This window comes from Dendropsophus ebraccatus, chromosome 3, assembly GCF_027789765.1.
Source record: "Dendropsophus ebraccatus isolate aDenEbr1 chromosome 3, aDenEbr1.pat, whole genome shotgun sequence".
Classification (NCBI taxonomy): Eukaryota; Metazoa; Chordata; class Amphibia; order Anura; family Hylidae; genus Dendropsophus; species Dendropsophus ebraccatus.
The window spans coordinates 47,389,005-47,395,406 of NC_091456.1; the positions used below are offsets into that span (position 1 = coordinate 47,389,005).

Consider the following 6,402-nt stretch of genomic DNA (forward strand, 5'->3'; position numbering starts at 1 on the left):
AATCTCAGTCTTTCCTATATGACATGTTCTCTGTTTATAGTCTGTTTCTGGCTTTGGCTTCAAAAATCTGCCAGAAAAATCTTTCTGTGTAAATGCACCATAACAGATTGCCAGGTATTCAACTTTTAATGTCTGTATAGAGTTGTGAACCTTGATGTATTGGAATCCCCCAGGCACGGCACCTGTGATTGGGTTGGATTGGGTGAAGAGGGGCAGTAATTGGATGGCATAGTCAGGATTAACAAAATGTGTATTCAGGACAGAAATAGAAAAGGAGGATTTGGAGACAAAGTTAAAAACAGAATCTGCAAAGAACAGGTACCAGATTCTAGAAGAAAGAATATACAGCACAGTGGTTCCCCACCTAGGTGCCATGGGATTCTGGTGTGACACTGTCACTTTAAGGATCCCTAGAAGCCATGCAGCTTTGTTTTTTTTTTTTTACTGAACCTGGAAGGACAGCAGAACTGCAATACCAGGTCAGTGCCTGGAGAGGATAGAGCAAGCTCATTTTCCATCTCCCTGTTCTAAAAATCCATTTAATATATGGTCCCCAGATAGAGGGCGAATCAGATATTAAACTGATAAGAACAGATACTACACTTGATCTTAGCCAAGAAGCAGAGAAGCGATCACTTTAATGTTCTGCCCACATTAAAGTGAACAGAATGTAGGAGCAGAAACCGTCAGTATCCTGTTCCTACATTCAATCCCATAGGTTGCAAGTACATCATGCCGACATATGGGGTGCTGGAACATGATCTGTTCAGCAGACGCAATGTTATTTATTGGTGCACAGTGGGGAGCATCATTACTATGGAGGGCACAGCAGATGGGAACATTATTACTAAGGCAAACAGCAAGGGAGACATTATGGAGGGTACAGCAAGGAAGGCATTATTCATATGGAGGGTATAGCTGGGGGACATTATTCCTATAGAAGACACAGCAGGGGGGGGGATGTTATTACTATGAAGGGCACATCAGGGGGACATTCAGTGGTGTAGCTGCCATGAAGGCAGGGAAGGCGACCTCTATGGGGCCTCTGCAGGAAGGGGGCCCGGGAAAGCCTGCTCTGCCTTCCTGGAAGGTATGCCACAGACAGCCGAGCACCACAACCCCCCTCCCTCAGGGGCCTGGTGAGGGACCTGCCACTGTACTATTCAGAAGCTTAGAAGAAGATGAACAGAGGAGCAGGACCTTCCAGGTCCTGCGTTTAAAGACCTTATCACATGACCCAAAGGTCCTCAATACTTCTGTGTAAAGATCAGCCAGACTACAGGAGGAGGTGCTGTGTCTGTGTATGTGTGTGTCCAGGGCCGCCGATAGGGCAGTACAACTGGTACTGCCGTATGGGGCCCGGACCCTAAGAGACATCGGGGGGGCCCACGGGCCCGCCGGCCGCCGGCCGCCGCCCCCGGGCGCTAGCACCCACCCCCCCTGCCGGCTACCTAACAGCTACAGTCAGGACCGCAATCAGGGCATGGCGTAGCTATAGGGGTCGCAGCGGTCGCCATGGCGACCGGGCCCCTATGCTAGGGGGGCCCGCACGGCCCCCCTTGCCACTTGTTTTTAAGCATCCCGAGAAGCTGCGGCCGCGCAGATTCTCGGGATGCACTGATCGCTTCGATGTTCCGCCCGCACAGTGAGCGGGCGGAACATTAAAGCGATCGGAATACAGGAGCAGGACCTGTCAGCGTCCTCCTCCTGTATCCTCTCCCATAGGCTGCCGGCACTTCATACCAGAAGCCTATGGGACGCCGGGACGTGACCTCTCCGGCAGGCGTGATGATGTGACGTCATCACGCCTGCCGGAAGTCCCGTCCCTGTGGCTCGCAAGATGGAGCCCGAAGAGGAGGAAGAGCTGCTGCCTGCAGCTACACAGCGCGGATTAGGTGAGTAGGATGTTTTTTTTTTTAGGGGCACCTCTGGGGGCATTATTAGTATATGGAGGCACCTCTGGGGGCAATATTAGTGTATGGGGGCACCTCTGGGGCATTATTCGTGTATGGGGGCACCTCTGGGGGCATTATTAGTATATGGGGGCACCTCTGGGGGCATTATTAGTGTAGGGGGGCACCTCTGGGGGCATTATTAGTGTATGGGGGCACCTCTGGGGGAATTAGTTCATGGGGGCACCTCTGGGGGCATTATTAGTTCATGGGGGCACCTCTGGGGGCATTATTAGTATATGGGGGCACCTCTGGGGGCGTTATTAGTTCATAGGGGCACCTCTGGGGGCATTATTAGTATATGGGGGCACCTCTGGGGGCATTATTAGTATATGGGGGCACCTCTGGGGGCATTATTAGCTCATGGGGGCCCCTCTGGGGGCATTATTAGTATATGGGGGCACCTCTGGGGGCATTATTAGTTCATGGGGGCACCTCTGCGGGCATTATTAGCTCATGGGGGCATCTCTGGGGGCATTATTAGTGTATGGGGGTACCTCTGGGGGCATTATTAGTTCATGGGGGCCACCTCTGGGGGCATTATTAGTTCATGGGGCACCTCTGGGGGCATTATTAGTTCATGGGGGTACCTCTGGGGGCCTTATTAGCTCATGGGGGCACCTCTGGGGGCGTTATTAGTTCATGGGGGCACCTCTGGGGGCATTATTAGTATATGGGGGCACCTCTGAGGGCATTATTAGTATATGGGGGCACCTCTGGGGGCATTATTAGCTCATGGGGGCACCTCTGGGGGCATTATTAGTATATGGGGGCACCTCTGGGGGCATTATTAGTTCATGGGGGCACCTCTGGGGGCATTATTAGCTCATGGGGGCATCTCTGGGGGCATTTTTAGTATATGGGGGCACCTCGGGGGCATTATTAGTTCATGGGGGCACCTCTGGGGGCATCCCACATTCCTACTCGCTTTACTGCACATAACACCAAACAGCGCAGTTACTATGGGAGCCTACAGGAGGGAGAAAGGAAAGGAAGTTGCTAGAAATGTGCGGAGCCTAAATTGTTTGTCTCGCAGGTTCTGAAAAGATGAAACATATCTGGAAGGAATCATCATAGAGGTCTGGGCCGGATGGAGAGGAAAAGGGAAAGTGATGCCTCAGATCAAAGAAGACGTCACCTGTGAGTCCCTGTATGACACTTTCCTTATTTTGTAGAGCATCATTTAGTAGGGGTGCCCCGAGGTGACAGCTACTACATTATCTGTACTCAGAGATATCACTGTGTTATCTGTGTTGTTACATAGGACTGCAGGTGACATCTACATTAACTGTACTCAGAGATATCACTGTATTTTCTGTGCTGTTACATAGGACTGCAGGTGACTACTACATTATCTGTACTCAGAGGGATATCACTGTGTTATCTGTAGTGTTACATAGGACTGCAGGTGACATCTACTACATGATCTATACTCAGAGATATCACTGTGTTATCTGTGCTGTTACAGAGGACTGCAGGTGAAATCTACTACATTATCTGTACTCAGAGATACCACTGTGTTATGTGGTGTTACATAGGACTGCAGGTGATATCAGGTGATTTCTCCAGGTTGCAGAAGTTCAAACTTCATTGTGCCCTGCTGACAGTTTATTATGGGAGTTGTAGTTTAGCAGCATGTGGCTCTTCAGGTTGCAGCACTACAACCCCCATCGTTACCAACTGCCAGTTTATGAGGAGAGTTGTAGTTTTTCAGCTGGAGAGTCAAAGATTGGAATACAATGATTAGACAATGACACAGTACAGTCCATTAATTATAGGGGGCAGTAGTGCAGTACATGAGGTGGAGGCAGTGACAATGCATTAGAACATGGTGGCACATTAGAGTAATTGGATATAACGTTAGATAAGACTTTGCCTGATCGGGTGAGATGGGGGGGCCCCAAGCTAACATTTTGCACCAGGGCCTGTCAGCCTTTAGCTACGCCCCTGGGTACAGCTGTAAGGGGCCCGAGCTCAAACAAGGATCCAGGGGGGCCCGGCCATCCAGCCTCCCTGCATGCAGGCTCCTAACAGCTGTACCGCACAGGCAGGAAGCAGTAGAGACACAGGGCCCCCTCCCCCGCCCCTCACTATCTCCTCTTCCTGCTTTCACTTGTGCTGGGATGTCGGAGAAGGAGGGGGAGGGGCGGGGAGCCGCTGGGTGAGGAGAGGGACTGCAGCACCTGGGACCTGAAGCTTCCCTGGTCAGAGTAAGTGTGTGTCTGTGTGTTTATATATACATGTGTGCTGGTGTCGGTGTGTTTATATATACATGTGTGCTGGTGTCTGTGTGTTTATATATATATACATGTGTGCTGGTGTCTGTATACATGTGTGCTGGTATCTGTATGTGTGTATACATGTGTGCTGGTGTCTTTATGTGTGTATACATGTGTGCTGGTGTCTGTATATGTGTATACATGTGTGCTGGTGTCTGTATACATGTGTGCTGGTGTCTGTATTCATGTGTGCTGGTGTCTGTACACATGTGTGCCGGTGTCTGTATGTGTGTATACATGTGTGCTGGTGTCTGTATGTGTGTATACATGTGTGCTGGTGTCTGTATACATGTGTGCTGGTGTCTGTATGTGTGTATACATGTGTGCTGGTGTCTGTATACATGTGTGCTGGTGTCTGTATGTCTGTACACATGTGTGCTGGTGTCTGCATACATGTATGCTGGTGTCTGTATGTGTGTATACATGTGTGCTGGTGTCTGTATACATGTGTGCTGGTGTCTGTATTTGTGTGTGCTGGTGTCTGTATGTGTGTATACACGTGTGCTGGTGTCTGTATACATGTGTGCTGGTGTCTGTATGTCTGTATACATGTGTGCTGGTGTCTGTATACATGTGTGCTGGTGTCTGTATGTGTGTACACATGTGTGCTGGTGTCTGTATACATGTGTGCTGGTGTCTGTATACATGTGTGCTGGTGTCTGTATGTGTGTATACATGTGTGCTGGTGTCTGTATGTGTGTATACATGTGTGCTGGTGTCTGTATGTCTGTATACATGTGTGCTGGTGTCTGTATACATGTGTGTTGGTGTCTGTATGTGTGTATACATGTGTGCTGGTGTCTGTATACATGTGTGCTGGTGTCTGTATACATGTGTGCTGGTGTCTGTGTGTGAGATCAATTCTAGAGAACTGGCTCATATACCCCATTTTCCCCAGTGGCTTAAAATGTAACCTCTGTTATACAGTTATAAAATTGTAGAACCTAAATGTGAACAAGGTGCAATTCAAATAGACACTTACTTGTATATCTGTCTCTTGTGCTCTGTATGCAGTGCATTATATTCACCCTTGCAACATACAATTTATAGCGTGTCTACAAGCCCAGCGGGGCTCATTATGATGGAGACTAAAACTTATACAAGAGTGGGGTAGGGGTTCCCCTGTATTCAGAATGCTGTTGAGTGCTAGGCAATGCTCCGTCTGGGATTATTGAATTTCGAGGGTCTATGCAGAGCAGGATAAAGATACCTTTGCTGCACAAACAGGATCTCCTAGAAAGCGTTCTCACCGCCATGTATTCGCTATCACTGGCCTGGGTGAGCTAAACTAGTCTGCCTGGGGGGTGTGTGATTTGTATATGCTCACTAACATGGAACAGCCTCATTATATTAGCCTTATCAACATATTCTATGTTATTGAGCATACCGGGGGGGGGGGGGGGGGGGGGGGGGGATATTGGTGAACATATACAAATCAAACAGCCCCACAGACCCTCGAAATTCAATAACCCCAAACGGGGCATTGCCTAGTACTCAACAGCATTCTGAATACAGGGGAACCCCTACCCCATGCAGGAATACTTGTATAAGTTTTAGTCTCCATCATAATGAGCCTCGCTGGGCTTGTAGACACGCTATAAATTGTACGGTGCAGGGGTGAATATAATGCACTGCATACAGAGCACAAGAGACTGTATGGTGACATTTAAATTGCACTTTGTTCACATTTAGTTTCTACAATTTTATAACTGTATAACAGAGGTTACATTTTAAGCCACTGGGGAAAATGGTGTATATGAGCCAGTTCTCTAGAATTGATCTGAACCAAATTATACCTCCCAGCAAGGCCTGGGTCCAACACATTTTTTTTATTAATGTGGGGGGCCCAGACACTTTGGTTGTATGGGGCCCCGAAATTCCTGATGGCGGCCCTGTGTGTGTCAGTGTCTGTATGTATCTGTGGGTATATATTGATATGTCAGTGTCTTTATGTATCTGTGGGTATAAATGGATATGTCAGTGTATGTATGTATCTGTAGCTATATATGTGTATGTCAGTGTGTGTATCCACTGTATCTATGTATCTTTGTGTGTGTATATATCACAAGTGTCTGTGACAGTGGTGTATATGTGTGTGTATGTCAGTAATGTCTGTGACAGTGGTGTATATGTGTGTGTATGTCAGTAGTGTCTGTGACAATAATGTATAT

General features: G+C 48.2%; 1 non-coding gene across 1 annotated transcript; it reads right to left on the minus strand.

Annotated features, from left to right (window-relative positions):
* Window positions 1–434: 434 nt before the first annotated feature.
* LOC138787651 (U2 spliceosomal RNA) lies at window positions 435–633 on the minus strand. The gene has a single exon (XR_011362416.1). It is a non-coding gene; the product is annotated as a U2 spliceosomal RNA (small nuclear RNA).
* Between the last annotated feature and the right edge of the window lie 5,769 nt (window positions 634–6,402).